Below are 20889 nucleotides of genomic sequence, written 5' to 3' on the forward strand. Positions count from 1 at the left end.
TACAAATACTCCATTCAAATATTAGGTAGGAACTTTATTGTAATTTCATGGTTCGAGAGTTCTACAAAACTAATCAAAATCAAATGTTGCGAGTTAAATTCCAGCAATTTTGAAATTCATCCAAGTTATAGGAAATAGTTTTAGTTATTTAGAAATTATCCACAAACCCCAAAGAAACTAATTCCCTGCAGTCTATTGCTATTGCTAAATATTCCCTCAAACGAAGAACGCTTAGGAATATTCCAAAATGTAACTTTTCCATTTTCATTTCAATATATCATTAACATAGCTCGCAAAATCACCAGCGCCAAATAAATCTAGCAACATTAAATTATATAATGTTGCCAAACAAAACAAGGGGATCTAGCTCATTATTAAGCCATATCATTTGTGATCTCTCGCTATCCCTGATTCAATCGATTTTCTCTTACTGAAATATCCTCTAGTATACTACATGGGTGGATGTGGGGGGATATTTTTCCTTTGCCAGCGATGCAATGTGGGTCACACGTTTATAAGGCCATACTTCCTCATATCCGTTAAAAAGATACTATGGCCATAATCTTCCAAGCAAGCGCCTAGACAAGCCTCTTTCCCTCTGACCGTTTCAATCTCCCTTTCCTCTCTCTTGAAGCTGATTTACCACGGTTAAAAGTATATAGACATCTTAATCTAGCTCTTCTACTCATGATGCATTTCCTCAAAAATTCTCAATGATATATGTATAGAGTGTACACAACAAATAAAAAATTTTATTCTGCATTTCAAATACTGTAATTTTTGAACTAACTTCATAAATAAAGTACAACATTATATGCTTATCGAAATCAATGTTATTGGATATTATAAGTTAAATGTAATTAACGATTTTTAAGTTCTTCTTTAAGCTATTAGAAATAGATCAACCCCATGTGGATGTCGGTACAAAAAACAAAATTATTCAAATTTTAATTACATTAAGACTGAAGGGACAGATATTATAAAAAAACGTCTTGGTTTGGACCAAGGCCGAAAAATCAAACGATATGTCTGAGGTTTATCAATTGTCTGAAGTCTCAGATATTGCAATTTCTTTTTAAATTATTTTTATTCCTTTAATCCTTAATCAATATTTAATTCAATCAACTGATTTTTACTGTTAATCGATCTGTTCCCTCTAAATTAATTTAAAAAATTACATATCTACGCTTTTTCAAAAATAATTCCATTTTCCGAAAACATTTTATCATGAAATTAATTATTTTGATGGGATTTCGTGTCGATTCTGACTAACTTCTAAGCACCTTGACGGACACAGTTTTAATTCTTGCTGGCTTGACAAATTTTCAAGTTTGCACCAAAAAAGTTTAAATCTGTTGTAAGTTGCTGAGAAGACTGATGTTCAAGAAATTATGATAAAGAATTTATTTTGCTCAAACTAATTTATAAACTAATGTCGTCTACTTAAGACAAAGCAACAACCTTGGTCCTGTGTGGTTTCTGTTAATAGGTAGCTCTCCTTTTATGTAGCCAAAAATATGGTATAGGTATAAATATAACCAAACGAAAGGGTAAAGATTACATAAAAAGAAATACTTCTCAGCAGAAATTAAATGGTTGAACACATCATACCTTACCACTTGTGCCAAGGACCGATCATACAGAAATTACATAAGAAGAAACTAAAACACAGGGGCGATGCCGCCATTGGGGTCTTCTCCCTCTCGCCTAGAAGCACCGCTATAGGCACTGCGAGTTGACTAGCCTCCCGCCTGTACTGAACTTTGGCATCGTCTGGCGATGGCCCTTGGTGCAAGGAAGAATACCCCAATGGTCGCCTCGCCCCTGTGTGTTTTCCTAAATAGTCTGTACGCCTGATGAAATGATTACGCGTAATACGTAACCGGTTTACAAGTAGCGCCAACAATGTAGTTTGCCGTCATGACGTTCCAAATCTAGATTGAGTTACGGCTAAGAAGCTTTGAACTTCGGAGAGGGAAACTACAGTGCATCCTTTCCTTTATAGTCGCGACCAAAAAATATTAAATTTCGATATTCGAAGGTAAATGTATAAATGCATCCACTATTAAATATTTACATTTTCCTTTCGAGCTATATCAAATATCGCTTCCTCTTTTTAGACACTTAGTATAATATTTCAAATATTCAATATTCAGTCCCCAACACGTACTCCCTTCAAAATAATTAATTTCATGATAAAATGAATTCGGAAAACGGAATTATTCTTGAAAAAGCGTAGATATGTAATTTTTTAAATTAATTTAGAGGAAGTAGATCGATTAACAGTAAAAATCAGTTGATTGAATTAAATATTGATTAAGGATTAAAAGGATAAAAATAATTTAAAAAGAAATTGCAATATCTGAAACTTCAGACAATTTATAAACCTCAGACATATCGTTTGTTTTTTCGGCCTTGGTCCAAACCAAGACGTTTTTTTATAATACCATATAGACACCAATCTGCAACATTGGCTTCTAACACCACCATCTACTGGTCTTACGTCTATACCACTTAGACACCAATCTGCCACATTGGCTTATAACACCACCATCTACTGGTCTTACGTCTATACCACATAGACACCAATCAGTAACATTGGCTTCTACTCCATCATCTTAAGATGTACGCGGCGAGCGGCTAGGGTTACGAAAAACGTCTAACCTCCCAATGGCAGGGCTTCCACCATCGGTTCACGCGAGTGCGTTTTTATCTATTATAATAATGGAAACGAATCGTATATATACCCCAAAATTTGAAGAAAGCGGGAAAGAGGGGTACCCTTCACTTTAAACGTCAATATTAGCAAAGTTTCGAAAGATAATTGGAACAACTTTATTTTAAACGATTTAACTATTTTTAAAGTTATTTACTGGCGATTTAAATTATTAATATCATTTATATTTAAAGGAGAACCGTCACCAGAAAAAATTTGTTTAAAAACCATGAAAATATTTAGAGGACACCAAAAAAAATGGTTAATCTCCAATTTTCATCAGAATACGAAAAAAATTTAATTAGGTAATTAACAACGAAAGATACAGTTTCACACCCCAAAAAAGTTTAGTAAGACCGCCAGAAAGAACCTACGTGTAGCACCATCTCTTTCGCGTCCAGTTTCATTCCCCGTTTTCCCTGACTGATCTAATTTCTATCATTCTATGGCGGCGGTCTTGTGGTATTAGGCCTCGGCTAATTTTTTCAATTATCCGTTATCGCTAGTTAATTACCATTTGATCGAGATTTATTTTGCGATGCCTTACAATAAACGATGCGCGATTCTTGGATGTTAAAGTTGTTTAACAGAAAAAACTAACATAATCCGAAAAATTTCCCTTAACAAATCCTGTAAGCCTTGGCTAGACCCGACGCGCACTCGCGGGAGCTACGGACCCGGTCTACCTCCTAGAAATGAGCGGAATCAGAGCGGTAGTACCGTAGTTACGATCAGCTGGCGTCGATAGTCACACTAAATTCCCTAGAGAGGCGCTGCACGGGGGTTAAACATGGAACCTTTAAAATCCTATACAATTTGAACTTTTCGTAATAACATTTTAAATACATTTTTAATAATTAAATTCTTTGAGAGGGATAATATTTGATATAAAATCTATCACCCTGTTCAGAAAACACGAAAATTTTGATTCTGTTGTCGGTGGTCCTTTAATTAATTATTTAAGATAAACTTATTTCTATGTACTGACACAAGTGAGAATTAATATAGAACGAGTAATGAAGATTGTATCTGAATCGAAACACTACACGCATATCAAAGTTAATATAAAGCGAGTAGGATGAAAAGATCTCTTACAAAACGATAACATTTTCTTTTTCCAGAATATTAAATGGAAATACTTAAATTTTTCGGCATTACGATTCTTTTAGTAGTAGTGTAGCTCTAAAGCTCTGTTTCATCTCAATATTCCAAGAACATCTTTTGATATTAACATTTAAAATTTGGTGTTTACTTTTAAATTCATCTTTACTACATTTATGTATAGAGTAAACGTAACTTTTAGCTTCATTAAATAATTAGGATGTTAATACTTCATCTCTCCATACGTGTTGAAACGACTGGGTCTATGAGATAAGATAACCCAGATTTTAACCAGAATTGACCTTGTTTCATGTCCTCTTATAGGAGGTCTTAACGGTTCAGAGTGAGCCGAAAGTTAAATACACATTAAAGTAATAGATATTAAGTCCTCATTAGAATTATTGATAATACGCAGGAAATTATTAAACGCTTTAAACTTTACAAATGATCATTGCAATATCTCGCCCATTAGAACTATGTATTTCCGGTTGTCTCATTCTCTGGCGGACCTTTTTTTGGAAAGTAAATTCGTCTCGGCTCGGAGAGGTTTATTTTGATTTCCCAACTTGTTTAATATTATTATTTGAAATTGCTGTTTATATATTACTTAAGCTATACTACATCTGTATATAGAATAATCCTTGCTTTAGTTATTACAAGAAGAACGCTTAGGCTTACACTATGTCGGTTAAATCAAGTATTAACCGTAATATGCCTAGTGAACTAAAGAGTGAATAATTGAGGTCCAAGGTGTAGTAAACTATGGGTTTTTATCTTTGTGTCTGTATTGAAGAGACATTAACGGTTCAGAGTGAGCCGAAAGTTAAATATACGTTTAAATAATCAGGTTTAGATATTATAATAGAAGAAAAGATCATGGTGGCAATTAGAGCACTGAAAGAGCCAATGGTAAACGGGTATTACCGACGGAGTGTTCATTCTTTTTATGGTGCGCAAGACTTTCAGTGCGTCTAGCCACAAATCAGCTTTGGTGTTATTTAACGTTAACACTCACGTTGGCAAAAGAAGAATATTATTGAGGTGAGACGAGACGATAGTGTTTACACTGCAAACCAGTTGTGAATGAAGCTATGAGTATATATGGTAAACAGTTGAGGCGTAGACAATTGGGCCTTTAAAAACACATAAAGGTTATATCTCTCCAAAATGTATACACTTCATTTCCTGTTCCTTTCCCCTTTGACTGATTTCCATATGTCCAAGATTTATCCTTATTGGATGTAAAAAGTCGTCTGCTTTACTATATTTTCTCTATGCTTGGAATGCTGCTTTAATAATTCGTAAATTTTTACTTCAAAATAAAAGAAATAATTCCATATCTAGGTAAATAAGTCTGTAATAGTAGACCTCTTACCTCGGAGAGGTTAAAATTTTGGTTTTCCAACTTGTTTAGCTTTAAAGCTCTGTTTCATTTTGATATTCGAAGGACATTTTTAAGCTTTTTGCCTATAGCAATAAGCTTTATATGGAGACCCCTGGAAGCAGGCTTGCTGGCAGGCAGGTAGGCAGGCAGGCTGGCTGTTTCGCGTTCGCGTACATTTTCGTAAATTTAAATTACGCGGCAGAGCTCGCCGGAATTTGATTCTCCACCGCACTAGCGACATCTATACTAAATTCGATCATATTTTCGACGAGAAAATGCGATCTTTCGGAGCTAGCGAGACTCGAACTTACGAGTGATTGACGACGCCGGTGTGGGATGCGGATACTCTACGTTTGCGCCACTACGATTGTTGTTTAGCTATCGATATTTTTCCTGTACTTTTCCACGCCTTTTCTTATTGGTAGCGTGAATGGAACTGACGTTGCCGGTGTGAATATCCCTTATTTCGGGTTTTGTTAAAGACAATATCACACTGCAAAAAGCGTTAATATGCCTTGGGGCATATCTTGTTTATATTATTATTTGAAATGGCTGTTTATATATTTCTTAGGCTATACTACATCTGTATATAGAATAATCCTTGCTTTAGATGTTACAAAAAGAACGCGAAGGCTTAGACTATGTCGGTTAAATAAAGTATTATTCGTAAAAGGCTTAATGAGTAAACAATTGAGGCCCGAGGTTAACTGAAATATGGGTTTTCATATCCGTGTCTGTAATGAAGAAACATTGACGGATTAAAGTGATTTGAAAGTTAAATACACATTTAAATAATCTGGATTAGATTTTAAAATAAAAGGAAGCATCATGGTGGCAATCAGTTCAGTGAAAGGTCTGGTCGTAATCAGTTTATAGCTACAATGAATGTTGTTGGGGTGAAACAAGAGGATGGTGTTTACACGGAAGCCCAGGTGTTAATGTAGCTTTAATCATAAATGGTATGCTTTTGGGCCTTTACAAACACATAAAGGTAATATCTCTCCAAAATTTATACTCTTAATTTCCTGTTTTTTCCTTATTGACTGATTTCCATGTGTACACGACATATCCTTATTTGATGTTAAATGTTGTTTGCTTTAATGTATATGCGCAAAGCTTTGTATTCTGCTTTAATAATTCAAAAATTTTAACTTCTGCAATTGCTCTTCAAAAAAAGAGAAATAATTCCATATCTAGGTAATTAAGTTTGTATACAGGGTGTTTGTGAAAAGTCCATCAATAATGAAAGGGCGTATTTATTGGGCCATTTTGAGTCGAAAATGTTCTATGACATTTTGCCGTCCGAGCCACGGTTTTCGAGTTATGATTTGAATATTTTAGGGATGACCCCTTCATTAAATTAGCGCTGTCTTTCAATTTCTTAATTAAATTTAAGGGGTCATCCGTAAATTACTCCAATCATAACTTGAAAACAGTGGCCCGAACGGAAAAATGTCATAGAACATTTTCGACTCAAAATGGCCCAATAAATACGCCCTTTCATTATTGATGGACCTTTCACAAACACCCTGTATAGTCCTAATGACTTGGAGAGGTAATATTTTGGTTTTCCCAACTTGTATTATCACTTTTAAACATTAAATTTCTGCACTAGATACTTTAATTTTTTTTGTGAAATATAAGTTTAGGGTAGCAGTTGGCTCATAGATGGAGGGTAAAAATGAAAGCAACGGCTGGTGACGGCTTAACCTAAAACGTACAAGCTCATTTGTCTCATCTACTTTCTTGGCTAATAGTAACCCTCAGCCTTTTCTGCGCAGTCCTTGCTCAAGCCTGTACAGGCTTACATTTTCCAATAATAAAAATAAAAAGTACAGAAAAAAGAGCAGTGTTACATTTACTTTAGGACGAAAACTTTAATTTCGTATTTTTATTTAAATCTTGTGTTTATTAATAATGTGCAGCTTCCTAGACAAATGCAGAATATTTCCACATATTTTTATGCAGGCAGATCTTTTGTCAAATTTATCACAGTGATCTATAGCAAATTCGTAAATAACATTATTTAACCGAAATTTAAATTATAAATAAGTCTTTGGGAAGCAGGCCTAGGTTTTTTACTGTTTATTTCGGCGAAATAACAGATTTTGACCTCAAAAAGACAGTATTTTTCTTGTATTTTATACACATCAAGTAATTCATATTGCAACTCGTCCCCTGGTTTAAGTAGTACCCATTTTTCTTGGTTCTCTTCCACTTCATAAGCATGGAAGTGGTCTGAAAAACATTTTACAACGTGCAATGTTCCAGCAATAATTAATTTCATATTAGTGTAGAATATAAATTTAATTTTTAAGAACGACTTTACTTCATTTTTTTCTGTCTCATATACCGGTAAGCATCCATTTGAATATTGCACGTTATCAAATTTGGCTTCCGCGAATGAGTATAATTTTTATGGGAATTCTTCACTAAGGATTAGTTTTAATGTATCGGGTAATTCGGATTTTGGTATAAATTTCCCGGCGGAAGTATTTTGAATGCAGAAGGATGGTTCACTTATTCTGTTATAGCATTGCAAAAACTCATGTCGACAACTCAAGGTTTTAGTGATATTTAAACAACTATGAGACTGGGAAACTATTTGTTTGAAAAAACTGTGCTTTCTTTCAAACCTCATACATGAAATTGCGTTGAGTGGGCCATATTTTTGGTAAGCTTTAGCATAATGCAGGAAGTAATGAAACTTCGGTGTCATAAAATCGTTACCGCACACATTTGCGACGGAACTTAATTTTTGCAGTTGTGGTAAAAATGACAGATGCAGGTAGCTCGCGTAAATGTAATCTACAATTTTTCTTAATTGTAGGTATACACCCCAATGCGAATCGTTTTCCTCGGGAAGGTACTCGTTCAACATTCGGGGTAGAAGCCTAAATAAACCAAAAATTTCGGTAGCTGACCCCTAAATGTGTCCGTCACCAAAAATGGCGGTTTTAAGTTGTACTTGAGGTCTATTTGACTCCGTTTTGCCATACCGAAACGAACTTTAAAATGTTGTTCAGAATCTCAACGTTCAAGTCAGTTTTGGTGCTCATATATTTTAATATGTGTTTTAAAATTATCATCATGACTCCTTCCTTTAAGTAATGCATAGGATCCGGTGGCAATTGTTGCGTCAGATCGAAGTAATCAATATTCATAAGGGGGCTTTCGAATCCTTGGCTATACCCCGAAAGTGATATTTGTGACGATCCAAGGTTCTTAATTGCAACTGACTTTCTTTAATTTTAACATAAATTGTATCCTTGCTAATCATACAAAATCTGCATATTCTACCTGACCTAAAACAGGCATTAAAACCTCCCAACTTATGCAGTCCAAGGTTATCAACTGAAAAAACTGATGTTACGACAGTCAAATGAATTTCCCTATCTTCTAAATAGTCCCTTCCCGCGTTAGAGCATTCAAATCAAAAATGAGTGGTTCAAGCACCTCATGCCAGCCATACTTGTCAATGTCACTTGACTTTGCCAACAATACAAGCATGTCACTAAGTTTTGATTTATATTTGTTGTGCAAATTTAAAACTGAAAAGTAGCATCCCAATAATTTATGCTCGCCACGTTTGGATAACAATGGATTCACTATTTCGAAATCATCCAAATAAATTTGCAATTGCAGGGTTTCAAATGAGAACTTAGGATTTTTTTCGATTATAGTTTTCGCGGTTTGGCCTTGGAGAAAATGTCCTATGCAGTCTTTGGGGATTTTTGAAAAAATCTTCGTGTTTCTGTCTTTGTATATCCGTAGAGTAAAGTTTTTCAATCACCTTTCTTATTGGAACGTAGTGAAAAAACCGTCGTTTCTTTTTGGTCAATGTTTCAGAAAACACATATTGAATTGGCTCGATAAATCCGTAGTCTGACTTACTAAGTGCATTGATTTTGTAATAGGAGTTTAGGCTCTCAAAAGCCTCTCTAACAAAAATGTTTTTATAAACAAATCACCTTCAGACATGTTGATGTTTTTAGATCGTAACGTCTTTAGCGTATTATCCTTATTCGTCGACAAAATATGTTCAAAAAATTGAAGTATATCATTAGTTAAAGCTTGTACTACAGTACGTGGAAGATGATGAACTTCTCGATATTTCAGAATTATTTTTAGTAATGTTTCTCTAATCAACCAGGGCACCGTTTTCGAGTTATGATTTGAGAACTTTAGGGATGACCCCCTTATTTAAATTAGCATTGACTTTCAATTTCTTAATGAAATTTTAGGGGTTATCCTTAAAATACCGTAATCTTAACTTGAAAACGGTGGCTCGTACATTTTCATCTTAAAATCACCCAAAGAACATCGCACTTAATTTTCGACAGACCTTTCAGAAACACCCTGTATATCTTAAAAAATTCAATACACATTGTTACAAAATAACATAGAGTCACGTATTCGTAATGTTAATACCGTCATCAGGAAATTTACTAATTTCAAATAATATTAGAATGAAACCAGAACGGGTAACCCATGCGGGGAAAAAGTAAAGCATTTTATGACATGTTAGGTTCATTTTTATTGTAAATATAGTGCATAAGACTGATTATACAGGGTGTTTGGGATATATAAATGTCCACGTTCATAGATTGAAGGTTATTAACTTTGTCTTTTACTTGTAAACAAAATGGGCAGTCTTACTCTGACACATGCCTGACAGTTCCTTGTTTAAGTGGCCAATGATTTCGGAGACCATATCTCCGTAGCTTAGATCCCAGTTCATTGAAATTTATGACAGACTTATCAGAAACATCCCTTATAATTATAACTTGCTTCAGAATAAGTCAAACATAGCTACTAGAAGCCAACAGACTATATAGGGTAGTACTATTTAACTTACATCTATTTTAAATAATTTTCTGTCAATAATACGATCTGAGGTGTCAAAGCTAAATATTTTTCAATGCCTCGTAGTAAAAACGTCTGTGGATGATATAAGAAACTCTGTAGCTACTTGTAGGAAAACAATGAAGCTATTAGAATAGAACACGGTCTCTAATACCGACATGTTTAAACATACCATATTTTACAACTCCGATGTCTAACTGGTAAATTATTAACATAGGGTGGCGGAAAATCTCCCCCAAAGTTTTGGAGAGTTGTCTGCAACGAATTTTGCTTTGTAATACACCCTGCCTGATTTGCCACAAATTTTCCAAAATCCAGACTCCTATAATTCTCTCTCATCAAAGGAAAAAGCTACCATGAATAAAGAACTAAGAAGTCTTTTATTCAGTGACTGCATAAAAAGATTTCGTTTGTAAGTTACATCGTATCGAGTTGAAATATGAATATAGTGCGCTTCTGAAGGTAAGATCTTAAAAGACAATGCTGATTAAATTTAAGGAGTCATCCATGAAACACACTAGTCATAACTTGAAATCGCTCAATAAACACCCCTCTAATTTTCTAACACCTAATTTTTTGTATGAAAATATACTTCATCTTTCCAAATATGAGAAACGGCCTTATTGTTGCTAGGTGCTAACTTTTGGAGAGATTTCATGAAATACATAATTCTAAATCTCGAAAATATCAATTTACTTGAATAGGTATCCAAATCACATGCACATGGCTAAAAAACTGGTTTAGAATATCCTCACCTAAAGGGGCAACCAGGAGAAGGACATGTAAGCTGATGCTGTTTAAATAATTTTACAATAAATCCGTAATTAATCTTCCAAAATTTAGGAGATGTGGTATAATGCTTTAAGGGCGAAATTTAAACACTTCAGATTGAGCTTGCAGCACATAGACATTGTGTCAAATTACAAAAAGAAATATGGGAAAGAGTCATACAAAACTCAGCCCGCTGGTCAACCTACTTCTGAAACTAATATTCTGGTGAAAGTTGTACGAATTGAGGTAGTTTAATTTAAATCAATTACAGCTAATATGAAACAATAATACGTGTAGTTCTATTTGTGTAATAAGACAGGACTTTTTGAGCGCCACTTTAAATATAATAAAATATATGTAAATTCCTTTATAGCCTTCCACCTTTGAACATTTTGAAGATGAGGAGAGTATTTCAGCTCATAAAGCAGTAATGGCTACGGAAATGAACAAAAAAGACATTGATTGGATTTAATTGACTTAAAAATGGATAAAACAATGGCAGATAGAAGACTAATAATTCAATCTGAAAATTTATCTAACATTTTTAAAGAATATCCTGCCCTTCACGATGCCAGACAAGTAGATTTATCAATAAATATTTTGATTTATTAAATAAACTAATTTGAACCATTAATATTTAAGTTTAGCATGGAATTTCGGATAATTACGAATGTAAATATAGAAGAGAAGCTGAAAGATTCTCTAAAACTATATTCCGACAAAATCTGGAATATGGCAAAAAAAGATGTAACACATTTAAAATCAGAAATCATGCACCTAGCTAAAAAGGAAAAAGACTCAGAAGGAATACAATGTAATATATATTGGAAATGGGAATTTTGATAATCCACTCCTTAAATTTAAACTTTTTAGGTGCCAAATGCTACTTTTCAGTACTTTTAATTCCTACTCTCTTCAAAGAGAATTATGAGAGGTTTTTTTTTCTCTAAAGAAGAAGATATATCAAGAATTCCCAAAGTGCCAATTATCACATATAGTGGGCCTAAAGTCCTTGAGAGTCATCAGTATGAAATTTTTGTGGATGGTTTTAAAATCACAGAAGCCAATGACTTTATCAGCGCTTTTTCTATTCATTTCGCTTCTTTCTGGATTTTTAATATCCAGTATCCTGGATCTCTCTATAAAACATACAGTTTTATTGAATCATGTTTAATGAATTTAGCATATACCAAGTGCCATCAATCTGTGAAAAAAATTGAGAGAATTTGCAAGGGCGAAAAATAAACACCTATTAATGATGAAGCATGAAAAATGAGTTATTTATGTCATAGTTAATTATGATACTTTCTAAATTTGATATGAAGCCTTGGAACAAAAATTAAGAAAATAAAATTTTTACTGAGCTGTATGAGAATTGTCTAGAAATTATGATAATTATTTAGAAATTATGGAGGAAAGGAGTGATAATGGCTGAGAAATCATGAATGAAAGGAATGGTAATATTAATGGTTCAAATTTAAAGTACAAATAGATTGATAACGGGTGAACAATTTACCAATTAAGGTGTTATAATGGCTTAGACTCTATGAAAGGAATGACAACGGTTTAGCCATAGGCCTAATATATGATAGTAATGATAATGGTTCAAGTATTATCCATGAAAGGAATGATTATGGTTCAAGTATAATCCATGAAAGGAATGATAATGGTTCGAGTATAATCCATGAAAGGAATGATAATGGTTTAGGCATAATTTATGAAAGGAATGATAATGGTTTAGGCATAATCCATGAAAGGAATGATAACGGTTTAGGTATTATCCATGAAAAGAATGTTAACGGTTAAAATATTATACATGATGGTAGTAATAATAGTTTAAATATCATTCATGATAGGCATAATAACGGTTTAAAACACATCCATGATGGGAATAATAACGGTTAAAATATTATACATGATGGGAATAATAACGGTTTAAATAACATCCATGATGGGAATAATAACGGTTTAAATAACATCCATGATAGGAATAATCACGGTTGAAATATCATCCATGATGGGAATAATAACGGTTGAAATATCATCCATGATGGGAATAATAACGGTTTAAATAACATCCATGATAGGAATAATAACGGTTGAAATATCATCCAAGATGGGACTACTAACGGTTAAAAAAACATCCATGATAGGAATAATAACAGTTGACATATCATCCATGATGGGAATAATAACGGTTTAAATAACATCCATGATGGAATAATAACGGTTGGAATATCATCCATGATGGGAATAATAACGGTTGAAAGATCATCCATGATGGGAATAATAACGGTTCATAAAACATCCATGATAGGAATAATAACGGTTCAAAAAACATCCATGATAGGAATAATAACGGTTGAAATATCATCCATGATGGGAATAATAACGGTTTAAATAACATCCATGATAGGAATAATAACGGTTGAAATATCATCGATGATGGGAATAATAACGGTTTAAATAACATCCATGATAGGAATAATAACGGTTGAAATATCATCCATGATGGGAATAATAATGGTTGAAATATCATCCATGATGGGAATAATAACGGTTTAAATAACATCCATGATGGAATAATAACGGTTGGAATATCATCCATGATGGGAATAATAACGGTTGAAAGATCATCCATGATGGGAATAATAACGGTTCATAAAACATCCATGATAGGAATAATAACGGTTCAAAAAACATCCATGATAGGAATAATAACGGTTGAAATATCATCCATGATGGGAATAATAACGGTTTAAATAACATCCATGATAGGAATAATAACGGTTGAAATATCATCGATGATGGGAATAATAACGGTTGAAATATCATCCATGATGGGAATAATAACGGTTTAAATAACATCCATGATAGGAATAATAACGGTTGAAATATCATCCAAGATGGGACTACTAACGGTTAAAAAAACATCCATGATAGGAATAATAACAGTTGACATATCATCCATGATGGGAATAATAACGGTTTAAATAACATCCATGATGGAATAATAACGGTTGGAATATCATCCATGATGGGAATAATAACGGTTGAAAGATCATCCATGATGGGAATAATAACGGTTCATAAAACATCCATGATAGGAATAATAACGGTTCAAAAAACATCCATGATAGGAATAATAACGGTTGAAATATCATCCATGATGGGAATAATAACGGTTTAAATAACATCCATGATAGGAATAATAACGGTTGAAATATCATCGATGATGGGAATAATAACGGTTTAAATAACATCCATGATAGGAATAATAACGGTTGAAATATCATCCATGATGGGAATAATAATGGTTGAAATATCATCCATGATGGGAATAATAACGGTTTAAATAACATCCATGATAGGAATAATAACGGTTGAAATATCATCCATGATGGGAATAATAATGGTTGAAATATCATCCATGATGGGAATAATAATGGTTGAAATATCATCCATGATGGGAATAATAACGTTTTAAATAACATCCATTACATATGCCCATAATGGTTCAAAACCAAACCGCATAGGGTTTGGTTTTCTGACAAAAGTGAAATATCCATTAATGGAGTAGAACTAAACCATTATTTTTTACAGTGTACGTTAAGTACTTTAAAAACACTGACAGTGCCAAAGCAATTTAAGAAATATCTTAAAAAAAGACTGTGAAAGGGCCAACGTAGTTCTTGTAGGCGGGGAGAAGACGGAAATAAATAGATTTTTACACACGATTCTTCTACTATTTATATTTGCTGCAATGTGATACATTCTGGAAATATCTCCCAATTATTTTAAATATAAAATAGATAACTCATAATTTAAAAGTAGCACCTCCAACCAATCATGCAACGCCCAGCCTTCCAGATAGCAAATTACTCATCGCATGATTTATGTCGCAGACCAATTTGACACGTCGCTCGAATTGTTTTTCTCATCTTGAGCTGTATGTTTGAATGTAATTAAGCTTGAGATAGCGCTAAAGAGCATTTTTCTTACTGGAAGACATGGCGTTTCGAGATTGGTCGGAAAGGTGAAATCTAAATAAATTTTGATTTTTAAAATAATTCGGAAATTTTTCTAAATGTTGCACTAAGCCCTAAAATATAATAATAAATAGCAAAATAGATAATAAGTCACTTTATTTGCTTCACTCTCCCTTTAAGGACAGAATATTCATAGTTAAAATATGTTAAGATAATTTTTACTGGTTTTTGGTAAGATAAATAATAAAAGCCATAGTGCACATTTGTCTTAAAACGCTTTATTTGAATTATTCTTTTCTTTAAACTAAAAAAAACCGCATTAGTTCCAAATTGAATGAACTGAAATTCTTGCATAAAGGTCATTAAAAATAAATTTTATTACATTAATGTATTCTACATATTTCTTGATACTTTGATGTCTAAATATTAAGAATTTCTTTCCGAAAAAAGATTTGCAAGTAATTAATTTCAAAGATTTGACTTTTTCATGTAAATGTAAAAATGTGCTATAACACTATTCTGAGCTAACATTCTACAATTTTTACTTGTACTAGATATATAATGAATAATATATAATTGTAAAACGTTTACAAAATATCGATTGGAATTTGGTTCATTGTCAGTCTGTAGTGGGATTTTGGCCGAGGGGTTGCTCAAGAGCGGAAGAGCTTAGAATACTTTAAAATTCCCGACTGAAAAAAGAACTTTAAAGCCAATTTTATTCCTTTTAATAAAATTGAAGGGTTGTTCGAAATAACGTCGATTAGCAATCATTCGGTGGAATAATAAACTGATTTAATATAAAAACTTAATACTGTAATGCGAAATACAAAAGAAAAAAAACAAACTTATACACGGCGAAAGCGAAAATAGAAATTTACCGTCCCGAGACGGGGTAGAGGGAGAAAGGTCGGCCCGTGCCTTCCTCGTACAGGTGAATTTTTTGTACTACTGAAGTTTTTTCATCCATCGAAGTTTTCTCTCTTCGATGAGAAAGATTTGTCATTTTTGGGGGCTCTTGCCCATTGGGTCGAAGGGGTCACGTGCAGTACGGAAGCCGCTTAGCAACTCCATATAAGGAGCGATTTTTCTCTCCAGCGAGGTTGTGGCGTCTTAAAGGTTGCGTTCCGTTAACATGACTCACGAGAAGTGAAAGGGGACTCTGGGCAGGAGAAACCCAACAAGCTGGTCCAGCAACCAGAACATTTTGCACACCCAATCAATTTATAGGACATTGGTCCAGTGAGGCAGTGACCCCTATAAGTGTCTCAAAGTTATCTTATTTCCGTCCCTGCTTAAAATAAAACCGACGAAATAAATCACGGCTAGAAAAGGTTGAATTGGGGCGGAAATAACTGAAATACTTTGAGCCTCCTGGAAATTCGCGAGAGCGGAAATAAGCAGAAAACTTGAAATGTATCCAGGGGCACTATTCTCTAAAAATTTTAATGATTAAATACCCAAATCCAAATGTAAACATTAGGGTTGGTTCCATAAGGAGAGAGAGCTTAAAACCCTATTCTTTAATAGCGTTTTCCTTTGGGTCCTCGCGGAGCGCTCCCAAGGAGCAGTAAAAATGGTAGTAGTAGTTTCCAGCTTCGTTAAAGACTGTTTTTGAAGAATAGGATCTCCTAGTTTTATTCCTCCATGGGAGCGCTCCGCGAGGACCCACGCTATAACCCAAATCCAAATCGACATTTGAATCTCCCGCCAAACATTTCACCATCTCAAATTATTCTCTTATTTCTTTAACCCAAATCGACATTTGAATCTCCCGCGAAACATTTACCCAAATGTACGTCACTTCCTCTTTCATTGCATAATTTATAAAACTAATTAATTATGAACATTTTTAACCATTTTTGGATATAATCGATTGTAACACACTTGTCATTAAATTTTCAGGGCTTATACTTAGCTTGAAAAATTGATATTTAAATCTAAGTAGGAGATTCAGTTAAGATTTTATGTTCGGCTCTAAAGCCTTAATAACAATGTTTAGTAAATAAATCATTATTAATGATTTATTTACTAATGTTACATTAATCACAATGTTTAGAGCCCGGCATTATCTATCCATTATCCAAGTTATTTTATCTTCATCCATACTCGAAAATTATCCACATAACTCATGCTAAATCGTATTATAATCCACAACTTTGTTTATAAATAATCGGTTATCCACCAATTTGTGGATAATGGATAGATAATGCCGAGCTCTAAACATTAATCACAATGTTTAGTAAATAATACAATTAGTCGCAGTGTATACAAAAATTATACTTAGCTTGAAAAATTGATATTTAAATCTAAGTAGGAAATTCAGTTAAGATTTGATAATTTTCGTTTTATTTGAACTAGTTTCTATATAGGAACTTAAATCAATTGGCCATTTGTATACACTTACCGACAATTGATTTTACTAATCGGGAATCTGTTTATAACATTAAATCGGAACTTCAAGTGTCACAAGACAGTAGATCACAAAAATTATATTTAGCTTGATAAAATAAAATTCAGTTAAGCAAAGGCTTAAACATTGCCGTCGGCAGTCCGCAAGATTCCCGCGTACGCAATATAGGACTCCCGGTCTACTCTACCGTCTACCGTAAAATCTGGCGCGTTTAGACCAGAGATCTATCCTTCGTTTATTCTCAGTATCATCTTAAGCTAAAAATATGAGGTTTTCTACGTACATAATTTACGATACCCCGGATAACGCGCGCGGTCTCTAGAGCCGCGCCAATCTTCCCTTATTTATTCTCAGTATCATCTTAAGCTTAAAATACGAGGTTACTAACCGACACGTCGCGCTCGGGAGCACGCCGCGCTCGGCATTCGAGGGATCAGGCAACTAGCGTAATACGCTTCCCATCGTACACCCTCAGAAAGACTTTATTACGGAGCGGCTTTCCCCTCGTCAACGAGAAACGCACGCCGTCCGAGGGATCAGCCAATGGCGTATTCCCCGGGTATTTCCTTTTTGGTGGTTTTAATGCCGTAAATTCGGGAGATATGCCTTTAATCCGTTCTAATATTGAAATAAAAACTGTAAAAAGTAATCCCGAGTGTATTTCCGCGTTAAACGGTGTAATACGCTTCCCATCTTACACTCTCAGAAAGACTTTATTACAGAGTGGCTTCTCCCTCGTCAAATTTTCCGTATAGAGAAATATTTTGCAAACGCCATCTATGATGTCGTGTGCAAAATAAAAATGACTATTGACATTAAATTTTAAAGGGTTAGTGAAATGAACATTGCTAATTAAATTTTGTACACGGTTATACACACAAATAGTTTTAAACAAATATGATTATTAAGTATGATATTAAGTATCATCCGCAATAGGCTTAGTGAAAGAAAGAGTAAATAATTGAGGCCTGAGGTGAAGTAAACTATGGGCTTTGATTTTCGTGTCTGAAGTGAAGAGACATCAACGGTTCAGAGTGAGCCGAAAGTTAAATACACTATTAAATAATCAGGTTAAGATTTTATAATAGAAGAAAATATCATGGTGGCAACATAGATAATTAACACCAGGATCAGAAGGTCGGGGCAGAGCTTGCCGCGCTTTGTACAAACTGGGTAGGTTCTACTTCCGGAAACCAGCGCATGCGTACAGCGTAGAATCATGGTTAAATAATGCACGTGTGGAAAAACAAATTTCCCCACGTGCATTCTTTAAAGTTTTTATATAAACATTAGGCCTATCGGTTATCATCTTATAGTATCATAGGAGCATATCTTGGCACTATGGCTTTAACTGACTATAAACTACTTACTAGAAACAAAAGAAGGATAACCCTTAAAGGTCAGGTTAATTGATACTTTAGTATTTTCAATAATTATTGAAAAACATCCTAAGCCTCGGTTTAGATTAAGGGGCACACGGGTGCCACGGGGCGGCGCGAACAACGAGCAGGCAACCTCGTCTGCGCATAAGCGGAAGTCAACTGCAGAAGTTTGGCGTGCGCCCCCCCCCGCACAAGCGCGGAAAAGAGAGATACACTAAGGAAGGCATACCTTCCGATCCCTGTGTATATTATCTATGGTGGCAATTAGAATAGTGAAAGGGCTAATGGAAAACGGGTAGTAGCTACAGACTTTTTATTCTCTTTATGGTGCGCATTGACTATTAGTGCGTCTAGCTACAATTTAGCTTTGGTGTTATTTAACGTTAACATTCATGTTGGCAAACTAAGAATATTGTTGAGGTGAGACGAGACGATAGTGTTTACACTGCAAACCAGTTGTGAATGTAGCTATCAGAATATACGGTAAACAGCTGAAGCGTAGACTTCATTTCCTGATCTTTTCCCTATTGACTGATTTCCATGTGTCCAAGATTTATCCTTATTGGATGTAAAATGTCGTCTGCTTTACTGTATTATTCGCTATGCTTGGAATACTGCTTCAGTATTTCGTAAATTTTTACTTCAAAAAAGAGAAATAATTCCATATCTAGGTAAATAAGTTTGTAGTAGTAGACCTCTTGACTCGGAGAGGTAATATTTTGGTTTTCCCAACTTGTTTCATACACAATAAACTCCTCCATTCATTCATTATGTGAATATCGTAACATTATTCTATGAGAGCGGTAGCTCTCTTAGATAAGACTTCATACTGCTCTTAATGTATAAGGAGGGTTTTTTGTTTGGATGTAATTTTTTTTCTATTATGATTACTGTTTTGAAAAAGTTCCACAGATCTACAATCTAGGCCCGTAATATGTGGTTAAAAGTTCAAAAAGATCCATTAAATAGTTTATTTCATAAAAAATAAAGTTCCTAAGGGTGGTTTTCATTTTCATAAAAATTCAGTCATTTTGGCAAAAAAAGGGAAATTTTCCCATATGAATAACATGGGAAATGTTTGCTGTGATCGCCAAAGTTCCTCGACCATTTTTTGAAGACTGTTTTTTCGATAGGTCTGAAAACGGTTTTACATGAAAGGTCGAACATTAAACAGATGCCTTTTGAAGTTTCATTAAAAACAATTAAAATGAAGTATTGTTTTTATTAATTTTAATTACATACTCTAAATTGCGTTGTTTACCCTGAAACGGTGGAACATACGTCTTTTTAGTGGTATGAGTTAGGTAGTCGTTTCACCGGGATTATAGCGCCATTATAGGCGATATACTAGGTTAGCGATCAAAGGTAATTTAACTATGTTAGCGATCAAGCGTAATGTAACTAGGTTAGCGATCAAGCGTAATGTAACTAGGTTAGCGATCAAGCGTAATGTAACTAGGTTAGCGACCAAAGGTATTTAAACTAGGTTAGCGATCAAGGGTAATGTAACTAGGTGAACTATCAAAGGTAATTAAAATAGGTTAGCGATAGAGGGTAATGTAACTAGGTGAGCGATCATGGGTAATTGAACTAGGTTTGCGATCAAGGGTAATTGAACTAGGTGATCGATCAAGGGTAATTGAACTAGGTGAGCGAACAAGGGTAATTGAACTAGGTGAGCGATCAAGGGTAATTGAACTAGGTGAGCGATCAAGGGTAATTGAACTAGGTGAGCGATCAAGGGTAATTGAACTAGGTGAGCGATCAAGGGTAATTGAACTAGGTGAGCGATCAAGGGTAATTAAACTAGTTTAGCGATCAAGGGTAATTGAACTAGTTTAGCGATCAAGGGTAATTGAACTAGGTTAGTCATCAAGGGTAATTGAACCAGGTGATCGATCAAGGGTAATTCAACTAGGTTAGAAATCAAGGGTAATTGAACTAGGTAAGCCATCAAGGGTAATTGAACTAGGTGAGCCATCAAGTGTAATTGAAGTAGGTGAGCCATCAAGGGTAATTGAACTAGATTTGCCATCAAGGGTAATTGAAGTAGGTTTTTCATCAAGGGTAATTGAACTAGGTTAGCCATCAAGGGTAATTGAACTAGGTTTGTCATCAAGGGTAATTGAACTAGGTTTTTCATCAAGGGTAATTGAACTAGGATTGTCATCAAGGGTAATTTAACTAGATGTGTCAACAAGGGTAATTGAAATAGTTTAGTCATAACGGGTAAGTTTCCACAGTGAAAACGAAGGGAAAGCTATTAG

Source organism: Phalangium opilio, unplaced genomic scaffold (genome assembly GCF_054372755.1).
Source record: "Phalangium opilio isolate 3A_F unplaced genomic scaffold, DU_Popi_V2 ptg000039l_1, whole genome shotgun sequence".
Classification (NCBI taxonomy): domain Eukaryota; kingdom Metazoa; phylum Arthropoda; class Arachnida; order Opiliones; family Phalangiidae; genus Phalangium; species Phalangium opilio.